At 39.1% G+C, this 14,847-nt stretch overlaps 1 long non-coding RNA gene and 1 pseudogene across 2 annotated transcripts in view; both read right to left on the reverse strand.

Annotated features, from left to right (window-relative positions):
- Positions 1–14,847, reverse strand: part of LOC139808430 (uncharacterized) — a 74,405-nt gene that overhangs the window by 20,682 nt on the left and 38,876 nt on the right. The gene's annotated exons all lie outside the window — the stretch shown is intronic.
- LOC139809042 (T-box protein 2-like) lies at positions 9,733–10,518 on the reverse strand (annotated as a pseudogene).

Raw genomic sequence — 14,847 nt, forward strand, 5'->3', positions numbered from 1 at the left:
GCTTGAAACCGCCAGAAAATCTAATATGACGAGAGCGTCTCCGGCAAAAACCACAACAGCCGAAAGTTCACAGTATATTTGTTGAAAAAGCGGTAAGTAAAAATATTTTTTCAATATTCTTGCGATACATTCTTGTAAAAGAAAGGTTGACCGCATGCAGTGTGCATGATAGTACTTCGATTTATGCAATATAGAGGAAGGGGCATGGACGCAAAGTTGAATGTGCCAAATATGGCACATTCGGCCTCAATGTATATAAATTTGGAAATACACGATAAAATTATTTTGTCGTTTTTTTCGTATTAGAGACAAAAATGGAGACAAGACTACTACACAAGAAAGAAACGATGGATAGGCAACTGCAACTCAAACAGTTTCGGTTGGAAGTAGCAGAGAGTCTATGCAGTACGGTAAACAAAAACGCGGACGTCCATCGAAAGCTTTTATAAATAAAAAAATCAAAGCATCTCAATCTCAGAGACCTAACGATTTAATTCGTTACGATGGCGTAGGCCACTGACCTACTTTCAATGATGAACGATTGCAATGTAAGCACTGCAACAGCGGCAAATCTAGAATAGTTTGCTGTAAATGTAATGTCGCATTGTGTGAAAACGCCAACAATAATTGTTTTTATGCGTTTTATAACAAGTAAGCTACGGATTTGACGAATATTTATGTAACTCAACATTATGTGTGTAATAAATAAATATCTTTCAATTTTGTAGTATACCGAGAAAACTTCCGTTTCTTATACCCATAGGTCCGAATGTGCCATATTTGGCACATTCAGAAAATTTTACTTTCGGTGAATTTTTCGAAATAAAATCTTTTGATTGTTAAAATTGAGCACTCTTTTAGTAACATATCAAGAAGGCACAATTTTGACTCACCGGGATCTGGGTCTCGGACTTAAAGGGTTAATAACCATTCTAATTCATGGTTCAGAAGGTCGACTGTGCGCTAGTGATACAAGTTATGAAGCTAATTCTATTTGGTATCACTTGAATGTTGTTTAATATATGTACTTTTGATATCAGCTTTTTGTTGTAAAAAAAATAAACTGAACTTTCTTATAAAAATCCCCGAAAATCACTTTTTTCACCTTCCAACTATAAGGCATGATCCCTTAAAGAAAGCGATTATATGGCCATTGTGATAGCAGGAAAATCAAAAGTTTATAGAAAGATTAAAATTTAAGAAAAAAACCTTATAGTTATTAGAATTGCAAAATACCGTAATACAAAATGAGTCATCGGAAGTGAGGTCTAGCACTTATATTCAATCACAAATTTTTCAGTATTTTGCGTGCTAGGCCTCGCCACGGTAAAAATACAAAAAAAATTGCAAAAAGGTAAGATACACTTTATCATGGATATAACTGAAATATGTGTCACCGTCACTCAATGTATTACAAAATGAACCATCGTAAGCGAGGTATGGCACTTATTTTTAATCACAAAAATTTCATTTTAGTCAATATACAGTCTGGATCCATTTAAATTTTAAAATTTCTCACGTTTTGATAACGTCTCCATTACTCGTCGTTCACGTTCGCCGGAGAGCTCGACGACGCTCCGTTCACGTTCGCCGGCGGCCTCGACAACGCTCCGTTCACGTTCGTCGGTGACCTCGATGACGCTCCGTTTACATTCGACAATGTTCTGTTTGTGCTTGCCGAAGAGTTCCACAACGCTCGATTAACGCTTTTTTAACGTTTAGATGTCGCTTTCTTTACGCTCCGATGTCTCAATTTTCGCTTTAACAGGCTTCGCTTACACTTCCGTTACATTTCTCTTACACTCGATTTAGTCTCCAATTTACGCTTTACTGACGTTTGTTTTATTTTCGCCAGGGAAGCTGTAGACATCAGCGACTTAACTGGCCATCAAACAGAAGTGAACAGAAATGATTGTGGTTGGTGGGCATCCTATTATGCGTTGATGACTGTTTATACTGGAGAAGTGGAGTTCCTTGAGAGCTTAAAAGAAAAAGAACTGTCCGCAAAGCCTTTGCGTAAGATAATGAACATACAAGAGCCTTATAGATCAACACTTAGAGATATCGTAAATTCCCCAACACGTAAAAGAAGACTTATTGCTCAAACAAGTCCAGGTAAAGAAAATAGCCCTAAAGAAGAGAGAATAAATAAATCTCACTCTGAAAATAGTACTCAAAATATTCCAGACAGTGACAAAGAAGAAATAGATGTAATCCGATAGAATCTGTTACTAGAGATTCAGAGGGCTTTCAAATAGTAATAAGTCAAATTTTGTTGCAGAAGCATTACTTTGTGCTCCTAGAGAACATAATAATGTAGTGGATCGAAGTTTGGAAAATGTCTCTCATAGTGGAAGGGTTCCTGATGCTTCTACACCGCTCGAAAAGAGAGCATTCCTTGAAGATGTAAACATTTCCCTTATAGAACTAGACCTTGCAAATGAAAATAATTTAGTACTTAGCAACTCACGGAATTCTGGTAATTCTATACCTCAAATATCAGCAAAAAAATATATACTTTGCATTAGGTGATAGATCTAGTTGTTCTCAGCAAAGCTCTAGAGGACAAAAACGTTCTGTTACAGATGAGAGTAAAACAGTAAATACCAAGGATATATCAGGTTAGCTTAATCACGAATATTCGCATATATATATGCATATTGAATATTCATGCATTATATGTTACTCTGTAATTTTTTCGGTAATTATGCAGTATAGGGGACCACCCTCCGATGACCTTGACCTTGACATATGTTGTCAAGGTTACCCTTCTGAGTGACCTTCAGAAGGTTTTAGCCCTCGGTCATTGTTCGTTAAAAAGTTATAAACAAAAAAAGTTTGAAAAATACAGCAGCTATTTTGAGTATTGGAAGGCATAAATGACTAATATATGTGTCGAAATAGTTCACGCATACACTTTTCACGCGAACCGAGGTTTACGCACACCTCCCCCTGCTTTCGGGGGAGGTGCGGTAGTCCCGAAAAAGTTCACCCATACACTTTTCACGCGAACCGAGGTTCACGCACCCCCCCCCCCCCTGCTTTCGTGGGAGGTGCGGTAGTCCCGAAATAGTTCACGCATACACTTTCCACGCGAACCGAGGTTCACGCACACCCCCCCCCCTGCTTTCGGGGGAGGTGCGGTAGCCCCGAAATAGTTCACGCATACACTTTTCACGCGAACCGAAGTTCACGAGGGTGTGCGTGAACCTCGGTTCGCGTGAAAAGTGTATGCGTGAACTATTTCGGGGCTACCGCACCTCCCCCGAAAGCAGGGGGGTGTGCGTGAACCTCGGTTCGCGTGGAAAGTATATGCGTGAACTTTTCATGCGTGGAAAGTTAATATGCGAGATGCCACATGGGTTAGATGACGCGCTTTAAAAGTATTCAACTGTTTAAAGCGCGTCATCTAACCCATGTAAGTATTCTCTGCTTTAACAAAAAGACTTCAATTTATCAACAATTTACTACTTTAAATGTTGTGTTTTGGTAAAGCAGCGACTTTCTCGCGAAATAAAGTATTCTCTGCTTTAAAGAAAAACGTAATATTAGTCGTTTATGCCTTCCAATACTCAAAATAGCTGCTATATTTTCCAAACTTTTTTTGTTAATAACTTTTTAACGAACAATGACCGAGGGCTAAAACCTTCTGAAGGTCACTCAGAAGGGTGACCTTGACAACATATGTCAAGGTCAAGGTCATCGGAGAGTGGTCCCCTATACTGCATAATTACCATTTTTTCTTTTTTTTATAATATATTTTTAATATATATTTATAATATATTTTATGTTTATATATTATTTTTATGTTTATATTAAATTACCTGATGTATAAGTAAAGGGCAAAATGAATAAGTAAAATTAAAATAATGACGGCTATTATTGTTATGGATAATCCAGATACGACGACATTGACGTTCACATTATCTAAAACAAACAATAAATAAACAATTTCTAATTTCTAACCACAATCATTTCTGTTCACTTCTGTTTGATAATAGTAAATATAAAAACATGGGTCCGTTCCACTTATCGCTCGCAACGCTCGTGGAAGAGCGATAAGTGGAATGCAGCCTATTAGTAGGTATACTTATATTAACCCTAGACAGACTCACTGGGGTAATACGTTACCCCACGCGAAATTCAAATTCGCATCATTTCAGCCAAAATTTTGGTTCTTTGTTTTGTTTTTCGAAATTTTTTTACTGTTTTTTTTTACTACCGCAAATTGATGACTACTATCGTCTTCCCTATTAAACAACAAACAAAATTATCTATTATAAAGTTTTCTAAGAACATTCTGGAAATATTATACACGCGGTACAAGTTTGGGGTAACGTATTACCCCAGTGAGTCATTCACGTATGAGAAAAATAAGTGAGTCTGTCTAGGGTTAATTATATATTAACTCTCCGTAGTCACACCAGGTCAATTTGACCCGAGCCTCAACTTTGCTCGTAAATATCTTGCGTGTAACTTGAAAATTGGCGGGCATGACGCCCTCTAGCTGCAGTTAAAAAAAATTTTTTTTTTATTTTTTTTTTAACAAATTTTTCGCGAATTTTTTTTATATGTTAAAAATTCCTGAGGCCCTTCTTTTTTTATAACAATCAATTTAGCAATATCGCAAGTGCATTCGAGAATTTTTTCAACACGATCGGTGGATAAATGATCAAATGGCGAACGGTCAAAGTTCGTCTCGCGTCAAAATGACCCAGAGTGACTTCCTTGTTTGAAAAAATAGGTGTGACTACGGAGGGTTAAACATGTAATATTATAAAACTATTATTTCTCTTTTTTTATTGACTTGTAATTTCCATTTATTACAATATAGCTAAAGGATGGAAATTCCATAATGCATTGGCGCGGTGGGTGCGTAGAGTACCGCGCGCCCGCCCAGGGCCCAGCCCATCGCGATACCGCCGCCGTCGGTGGGATGACGGAATTGAAACGAGTACCATCTCACACGGGCGGTCCCTCCCCCGTACGGCGGATCAGTGCCTCTCGCCCCACGCCCCGTCGGTCGTACGACAAGCAGTGGAAAATATACTCGTCCGTGGGTGTTTTGAGCTCGTATTTAACGTTTATCTCACCGGTGCGACGGAGGAGCGTTCGGAGAATTGGCTGCGTACCAGCGAGAGGCCGCGTGGTTGGTCGGTCAGGAGGAGACTGGTGCCGGTGGAATGAGGCACATACAATTGATCTTTGGCTACAAGAATCAACGCTATTTGTCGGCCTTGCAAAAGTCTTTACCCGACGGAGCCAATATTCAGATTACGACCGATTCAAAGGCAATGATCAAATATTGTTCAGACTCGAGCAAGAGAGACGGCAATGCGTACCTCAAGGGTGACGTGCCGAATTTCGAATGAAAAAAACACGAGGAAACCAACGCAATGTTGCACGCCTCTCGACAATGTAAATCGTACGAGGAGGCGACGAAGATGATTGAGGAAAAGGACTTGGCATACTATATTATGAATCAGAAAAAGTTGGCGGCGTATTTTACAAATCACTTTTCTCAAGGTGACGCGGCGCTGTACGAACTCCGAGATTTCAATGTGCCCTTGATCAGCCTGCCTGTAAATAAAACTGCGATATTCGTCGGCCCGGTAATTGTCTCATTAAGGATTGTGATTGTTACGCAAATATATATATATGATAATGTACGAAATTTTATATAATTTGTTTGCAGACTCGAATTGGAAAGACGCAATTTGCCCTAGCGCATTTCAAACATCCGATAATTGTCAGAGGGAAGCAAGATTGGCTCAGGTTCAAGGAGGGACAAACCGACGGCGTGATTTTGGACGATATCGCGTTTCGCCAATGGGTTCCCGAGACACTGCTGCACACCATGGAGTGCGAGACTGCCTACACGCAGGACGCAAAGTACGGTGCGGTCAAAGTGCCTTCCGGCCTCCGTAGAATCGTGTGCATATACTCGATGGAAGCTTTTTGGCCGGAATCAATTTTACCGTCCACAAAAGAGGCGATAGAGGTGCGAATCAAAATCTACACCTTTGACAAGCCATTGTATAATTACAAATGTACGTCGGAAATGATTGGAGAATACAGTAAGAGTGCGGCGCTAACAAGAAAGCTTGCAATACGTCCTAATAATTGATGGGCGGCGAAATTTTTCGATGAGCGATACTTGTGTGTGTGTTGCGGATAAACTCGGACGGTACGTATATTTAATTATAGACGTCAGAAAATTTACATACATTTGTTTGCGACACTTTTGCCTCTCGTCTAAATTAAAATTGCAAGCGATACAATTGCCTGCGTAACAATATCGCGCAATTGCCGTACGAAAAACACCCACATTAGGTTTCCCTACAGTAGCAAAGATTGCATCTAGTACAAATGTGTTTTATTCGAAATTGCAGTCGCACGTTATTGCCCCATGTCTATGGATATCCGAAAAATCTATCCGCATCTGTGCAGTCAGCAAACCGGCCGTTGCTTGTGACACTGCGGTGTGGACGTTGAGCGACCGTCGAGTGAGTCTGCTTGCCGTATGGGCATCATCATCATCATTAGTCTGCCCCGTGACACTTTTGTAACCAAGCCAGGCCTGCGGAGAACCACGGATATCGCGCGCCGTAACAAGCACGTAATTTTTCAACTCCTACCCGCCCCCCCTATCACACCTATACTCTACTCCTCTCCCTCTCCCTCCTCTCCTCTCCCTCTCCCTCTCCCTCTCCCTCTCCCTCTCCCTCTCCCTCTCCCTCTCCCTCTCCCTCTCCCTCTCCCTCTCCCTCTCCCTCTCTCCTCTCCCTCCCTCTCCCTCTCCCTCTCCCTCTCCCTCTCCCTCTCCCTCTCCCTCTCCCTCTCCCTCTCCCTCTCCCTCCCTCTCCCTCTCCCTCCCTCTCTCCCTCTCCCTCTCCTCTCCTCTCTCTCTCTCTCTCTCTCTCTCTCTCTCTCTCTCTCTCTCTGACTCGTCTACATGTAGAGTTTAACAAAAGGGTGCATTGTCCGTGGTTACAAAGAGATACCTTTTAAATCAAAAATTGTTTTAGCAGAATAGTTCTAAGTAGCTCATTTGATTCCTTTCGAAAAGTTCTAGAGTTCCTGATAAGTAAAAAAACTGCAAAACCTTAAAATTGTTTTAAAAAATCATCATCAAAACGCAAATAATATTCACGGCAGACCTTCGAAGTTGAATATCTTCTTAAAACTCCCATCAAAACGCCTGCAACTCTACCACTAACTAGTGGCGATCCGGCCACTAGTTAAAAAGATATTCGAAGATGCAATGGATAAAATTCGACTAAGCCCCGTTTCACACGTATCCAACACTGGACTACTGACGCCGGGTATCCAATCGCGAAGTGTTTGGATTAATATGGGAGCATTTACACGTTTGTCCGATAACCGATTTGTGAAAATAAAGAAAATCGATCGGATACCCGGCATCGGTAGTCCGGTGCCGGATACCTACGTGTGAAACGAGTCTAAATCTTTCGGTTATGTCTAAATCGACCTTAAATCGGAGATATATTCACGGAGGGAGTTCGTTATACGAGTAATATTGATATAAATCTCGCAGCATCGATATATACGCGTATAATCGATTAAAGATCCAACGATAAGATTATCGTAAACAATATCAACGAGTAAAACGTATAATTTAATGCATCGAGTACAGACATTCATAGCGTATTAAAAAATTGAAGAAAGTTACGTGCAACGTGCGTAACTTTCTTTCATTTAAAAAAGAAATGTATAATTTTATGAAATAAGAAATTTTTTTCTATACGGCTAATTCACTGCAAATCCAAGTGTGTTATTTTAACTAAAGCTCTTCTTACACATTTCTGTCGTTTTGAATTATGCCATTTAACACGGTTAAACATATTAATACGATTAAACGTGTTGGTTTAACACGCAACAAAACATGTAAAACGAGCTTCAGTCAAATGTGTTATTTTTAAACATGTATGCGTGTAGAAATAACACACTTAGATTTACAGTGTCTGATAAAACGGCTTGCAATTACAATTAATTACAAAGTATTCTATACATACAATCATTAGTCTATATACTCTATATAAATAAAAAATGGTATAGTTACTATAATTGTCTCTACGCTATTAAATATCAAAAGATAAAATTTAAACCAATACCTTGAGTTAAATAACATTTTGTTCTTTTTAATTAAAATGTGTCAAAATTTATTATTTTAACACAAATAATGTTATTTTAACTCCATTGACTAGTCAAATTAATAATTAAATTAACATTGTTTTAGTTAAATTAACCCATTAGAAGCCACACATCGATCCCGTTGGAGTAAAATGTTACAATTTATAAGAAAGTCTTAAAAGACGTTCCTAATGAAAGGTTTTTTTTCCCTTAATTATGTACACAGGCCCCTAAAGGGTTAACGACATATTGAGTAGCAGAGATGGTCTTACTTCGCGTGGCCCTAATACTAGAAGCAAGTTCACGCCGGCGAAACTGTTGGCCGTGTACCAAACCCGCGGCCGACCGACCGGTCGCTCGTAGAATCCGCGTTAAGTACGCGATCGCATATACACGTACTCGTTCTCTCGGACCTACTACCGGTTATCACGCTGGCCACGGCGGCCTCGCTCCCGTCCGCGTTGCAAACAGCGGCAAGACTACTACCTTTTGTAAATCGTAGCAGAAAGGAACGCAAAAAAAGTGGCGAATCCGTGTTAGAACTCAAAGATTCAAGTGGCCTGAAAACTACGGTGGTGCGAGCACTGTCGTTTTGTATCGAAGGAGTCAGGCTGTCTTAAGCCATTGATTCTCTGCACGAGCCTCTTTGGGCCTGGAGTCAGAGTCAGTTTCTGGTCTGGTGATGCAAATATATAGCCTCTCCCAGTCAAGTCATGCGCTGCAACACCTCTCAATGGTCTCGCTGAACCGCAATGGGGCTGTTCCGATTCAGTACGGCTCGGTCGCAAGATCTGCTGGTCAGCGCGTTCTGCAGTAACCAAGTGGCGTCAATGGCGATCTGACTGCGCTAAGAGCCTGTAGTGATACGGGCCCAAGTACCGCTGGTGAGTTGCGGAACCAAGGAAAGGCACGGTTATCTGGGAAGCTCTCGGCTGTCAATCCGTTTGCTCCACAACACGCAGTAAATATGAAGAAGTTAAAAATGAATCTTCACGCCCGGATTCTCGGATGGTCCGGGCACTGCACGCACGATGCGAGATTGATGACTCGGTTAGTGCGGAGACACCCAGTGACTCCGTAGCTGGCTCCTCGAGAGTAAGCGCTAGTTATCGGGTATAGAAACGATTACGCCTCTTGACGCACAAGACTCATGCCACGAGTAGCCGTGGCCCTCAATAGCCTTCTTCTTCCTTCTTCTTCTTTGTAAATTTTATGGCACCTAATTCTCCTCAAGATCACATAACGGCCAAGAACAAGTCGAATATGATAAATACAAACTCGAAAGATTCAATCCAAACTCGGCGCTAATTGCATCAGCAATCTTCAAAAATTATTCAGGACAAAACACGTCCGAACATGTCCACGGCCTCGACGAGACTTGCCCCCGGTAGCCGTGTCAAGTTAAAATAGAAATAAATAGTAATAAGTTATTTCGTGAATGGATATCCATCTGTGTCAAACGCAGTGCACGGACACTGCGTTTCAAGCACGCCCGGCGCCGGGAATCGACTCGCAACGGTGGCGGGATTCGCGTCCGCTTCTCCCACGTTGCAAGGCCAGCCAACTTCGACTCCCTGGCTAAAGTAAGATAATCGCATGCTTTAATGGGCTTGGAACCCTTAAGGGAGGGTCGTTCGGCTGATTCGATTCGGAGTCATAGATCAATGAGACCCTTTCGTCGGGACTGGAATCCGATTGAGCCTGATGATCGATCGAATGATGCTTTCGCTTGAACCGTGACTGACCCATTTCGCAAAAATTATTCGCGAATGGATTGTTATTGATCTTCAACTTCGTGATGTTCTCGTTTTGGTATGCCTTCACCGTGATAAATTCCGTCTCCTTAAAAGCGAACAACGCGGTTAAATGAGTAAAGAGCTCGTTGTAGTTCTTCGCATCGAAGCAACAGACTATCCAGATCTTAGGAACGTATTTGTGCATCGATGTTAATACCACGTTATTATTGGGGTCGTTGATGTGTTGTTCGTGAGCTTCAATTTTTTGAACCTGATCGGATTGTCCATCCAGTGGCTCCCCGTTGCCGGACTCTCGGGATGCTTATAAATCCTATAGCCAAAGGGCTGTTGCGGCTCTGCCGGCCCCACGAAACTCCAGTCACCCATATTGCTGTTCTCGCCCCCGTTCTGGTATCCACAGTACTTGTGGATCGGAAGCCGGTGCTATCTTCATGAGAACATAATAATTCTCACGTTTCTCTAAATCGTTTACGTTTATTTAAACGGACGGAAACATGCGCCGACCGCTCTTGGTAATTATCATTTCTGTATTATTCTCGTAGAATTGCTGCCAGAGGTTTCGATTAACCAGCTCCACGTTGACTCCGCGCAGCAATGGGGGTTGAAATACCCATTAGCTTGAATTCATCCTCTCGCACCTAATTTGCGTTGTAAAGCGATCGGTGACTGCGCGAAGAGTGGCGATGCCAGTTGCATATTCAGTTCCAGGAGCATCGGTGCATTTGTTTGGATCTTGAAGAAACATCTCCGTTGATCGACGTTTCTTCTGCGATACCGTCGGTGTAAGGTATAAGGCAAACACAGAAATGGTCAGAACGAACGTCCAAATCACATGCAGTTGTAGAATGAAACTCAGACAACTGGTTCTCGCCTACCAGTGACCTACCACAAAACGGGATCAGTGCAATCCGCCGAAACTAGGCGAACTATATGTGTCGTCGGTCGTTCGGCGCCAACATATGAGACAACTATGTGTCCATGAACCTCTTGTCCTTTCTGCCGCGATTTATAAAAAGTAATATATAAGGTAACAAATAATAACGTTCACACGATTGTTTTAAATGCCATAATCTACTAAGCCAGTTAAAATAAATATTAACTCATTACGCGTTGTTAATCCATTTGTCGTAACTTTCTCTTTTTTTAACCCTTTAGGGGCCACACATCGATCCCGTTGGAGTAAAATAATTTATAAGGTAGTCTTAAAACACGTCCCTTATAAAAGTGGGGCTTTTTTTCCATAATTATGTATACAGGCCCCTAAAGAATTAAAACTATTCAGATACTGTCTGTTCCTTTTCCTGGTAATCTTAGTAGAGACATCCTGCACTTCTTCAAGCTTCTCACATATTATACATATTTGCCTTTCCGCTGAATCTCGATCAGTCGAACACGAGATATTAAGATTCTCTAATGATTCGATAATATTCCAACAACGTTCAGATGAAGAAATTATTAGATTAATGTGTGTACAAATGGCAACAACTGGCTTCTTTTATGTACAGTTTACATTGATGATATATATTAACGATATTTAGACCCTGATAAAAATATGTGCACGGAAAGAACGATTTTGCTGAAGTACCTATCTAAAAATTTAGCTAAATATACAGATCTAAAAATAATTTTGTTACACCATTAAAATAATTATAGTAAGTCGCTGAAATATGATTCTGTAAAAAAATTTGACATTTTAGCAATCAGTTTAAGTTCTACATAATTATTTTGATCAACCAACAAAATTATTTTCAGATCTGTATCTAGCTAAATTTTAAGATACTACGGGTACAAAATTCGGTTTTGTGAAGCGCAAACGAAAGCCAGAGACTTGCAGAGTTTCTTATTCACGCATCATGGAAATGCACGCCCTTAATCTATACATACGGAAAGAACGGTTTTCTGTTTGAAATAATTTTGTTACACCATTAAAATAATTATAAGCAGTCGCTGAAATATGATAATTCTGTAAAAAATTTTAAAATTTTAGCAATCAGTTTAAAGTTCTACATAATTATTTTGATCAACCAACAAAATTATTTTCAGATCTGTATCTAGCTAAATTTTAAGATACTACGGGTACAAAATTCGGTTTTGTGAAGCGCAAACGAAAGCCAGAGACTTGCAGAGTTTCTTATTCATGCATCATGAAAATGCACGCCCTTAATCTACACATACGGAAAGAACGGGTTTTCTGTTTAAAAATAATTTTGTTGCACCATTAAAATAATTATAGTAGGTCGCTGAAGTAGAATGATAATGCTGTAAAAATTTGGATATTTTAGTAATCAGTTTGATTATTTTACGTAATTATCTTGATGATGCAACAAAATTATTTTCAGATCTGTATCTAGCTAAATTTTTTGATATTTCAGCAAAACCGTTCTTTCCGTGCACCATTCTTCTGTACTCTCTTTACAAATATAGAAAGAGGATATCAAAAAATAAAAATGCGTTAAGTCATTACAATGTTAAATTTACGTAAAAATCCATGTACACGGGGAATCTCGAGATTTTTCTCTTTTTCTCTCTCTCTCTCTCTCTCTCTCTCTGCGGTAACGAAAACTCACGTTTTCACGCCAAATCGCATGTTACGATATCGTATTAAAACTTATAATAAACGACTATTTCGGCCGAACTTCAACCGATGACGTAATGTGCGCCTTTAAATATCAAAATAAAAATACATAATTATACTCAATGTATACAAAATAGAAAACAATAGACACGGGTACACCGGGACATTTAGGCCGCGGCCTATACCTCAAAAATTCAACCTAAAGTCTGACCTGAAGCTAGTTTCGGCCGCCTATCAAATGTTTACAGCAGGCGGCCTAAATAATTTAGGTCGAATTTGAGGTATAAGCCGCGGCCTAAATTCAGGGTGTAAACCTAGCCAATAGACGTTTAGCTTGTACACGTAAGTGAATCTCGCGTATCAATGGCTACGTTTACACCCAGCGACCTGATCGCGGCCTGACCTATATTGTGACCCGAAGTAGGTCTAGTCATCATTCGTTTACACCGAAAGAAACCTAAACATTGATGGGATCGTATTTGGGATCGCCCTGAATTGCAGCGAATCCGAACAAGCAAATGAAGCTTTTAGGACGCGTCGCGCTTGATCGCGCGTTTACATCGCAAATGATAACGGTCTATTTCAGGTCGGGTCACTAAAATACGCGGCCTGACCTGAAGCCAGGTCCGGTCGCCTATCAACTGTTTACAGCAGGCGGGCTAAATAATTTAGGTCGAATTTGAGGTACAGGCCGCGGCCTAATTTCAGGGTGTAAACGTAGCCATTAATGTATATATTATAAATGTGTACTTGGCGCCTTTTTTTGCCTTTTTTGAAAATTACATTTACGTGGTATTAACAAAACGATATTTTCACAAGCTCGGACTATTTCAGTATATCCGCTGTAATCTACTTTTCATTAAAAAGTACTCTTTTGTGAACTATTCATCATCATGTACTGTAGGTACCAATAAATTCTAGATTTAATAAAAACACAAGATAAATGCTATCATTTATCAAAACTCATTTAACCGATAAGCTTAAAGATGCAATTAATTATATGGATTTAATTTTAATTGTCGTATACAAATTATCGAATTCTCTAATAAAAATTCGAACAAATTTACATTTTGAATTAGACATTTAATCATTATGTCCAATACAAAATCTAAATTTGTAGAATATAAAGTTTATCTTTATTTTGCATATAACAGAAAAAAGAATAAAAGTACTAATACCTTAACACTTAAGACTAGGTAAAAGTACCAATGCCTGGACACGTATCTATGTCTGGATACCTTTAATAAAATATAAATTTATAAAAATAAACATTTGGATACCATAACTAAGTTTCAAACTACAAAAAAATATATTTTTATCTTTGATTTTAATTTGCGTTATACTTATAAATAATGAAGGTGTCCAGATATAAGTACATGTCCGGGTATTGGTACTTTTAACTTAATTTCTAAATGTTGAGCAAGACATAATATATTAACTTCTTAATGGCCAGTTAAGAAGATATTCAACTTCGAGGATGCAACGCGTAAAATTCGACTAAGTCCGTATAAAAAAATTTTTTTAAAGTTCCAGACGTTCTGATAAAAGTTCCGTTTTTTAGTAGAACTCTAAGAATTCTGAAAGAAATTTCTATGATCAAAAACGATCCGGTCACTAGTTAAGAAGACATTCGACTTCGAAGATCTGCCGTGATCGTCATTTGCGTAAGTTTTGATGATGATTTTTTTCAATGGATTTTTTTTTCAAAATTACCAGAACTATCGCTAAAAAGTATCAGGAACTATAAAACTCGACTGTATGCGAGAAGAACTCTCTTTTATTCTTTATATGCTAGAAAATGATCTGCTACGGGAAGTTAGCAGATCATTTTTTCGATCGACTGTTTTTTGGGTAAAATCATCAGAACTATTACTAAAAAGTATCAGGAACTATAAAACTCGACTGCATGCGACAAGAACTCCCTTTTATTTTTGATCTGCTGGAAAATGATATAACTTCACCGACATCAAAGCAAGTCATATAAATCAAAAAGATATATTTCGTACATCATACAATCGGTAGAATAATGCGTATAACATGTAACAACACTGTCTTAAAAAGAAACAGATGTCATTAGCGTTACACATCGACGTCATAAATGGACATAAAAAATTAGAAAACCAATAAAATGCAGAAATGAAAGAAATCACAAATAGTTCAAAAAAATTTAAATTAGAGTTAAGTCTATCGTTCGTTGTTAGGTGCTTCTTAAGTGTTTTAATTTTTAGAAGAAAGCCGGTATCTTTATATATAAATTCGAATAAATTAAAACTAAAAAAAAAACAATTTTTTTAATCTGACGATAGAATTCATATTTCTAAAAAAGTATTTCTAAAAAATGTTCCTTAATATTTTATTACT

The sequence above is a fragment of the Temnothorax longispinosus genome, chromosome 2 (assembly GCF_030848805.1).
Source record: "Temnothorax longispinosus isolate EJ_2023e chromosome 2, Tlon_JGU_v1, whole genome shotgun sequence".
NCBI classification, from domain to species: domain Eukaryota; kingdom Metazoa; phylum Arthropoda; class Insecta; order Hymenoptera; family Formicidae; genus Temnothorax; species Temnothorax longispinosus.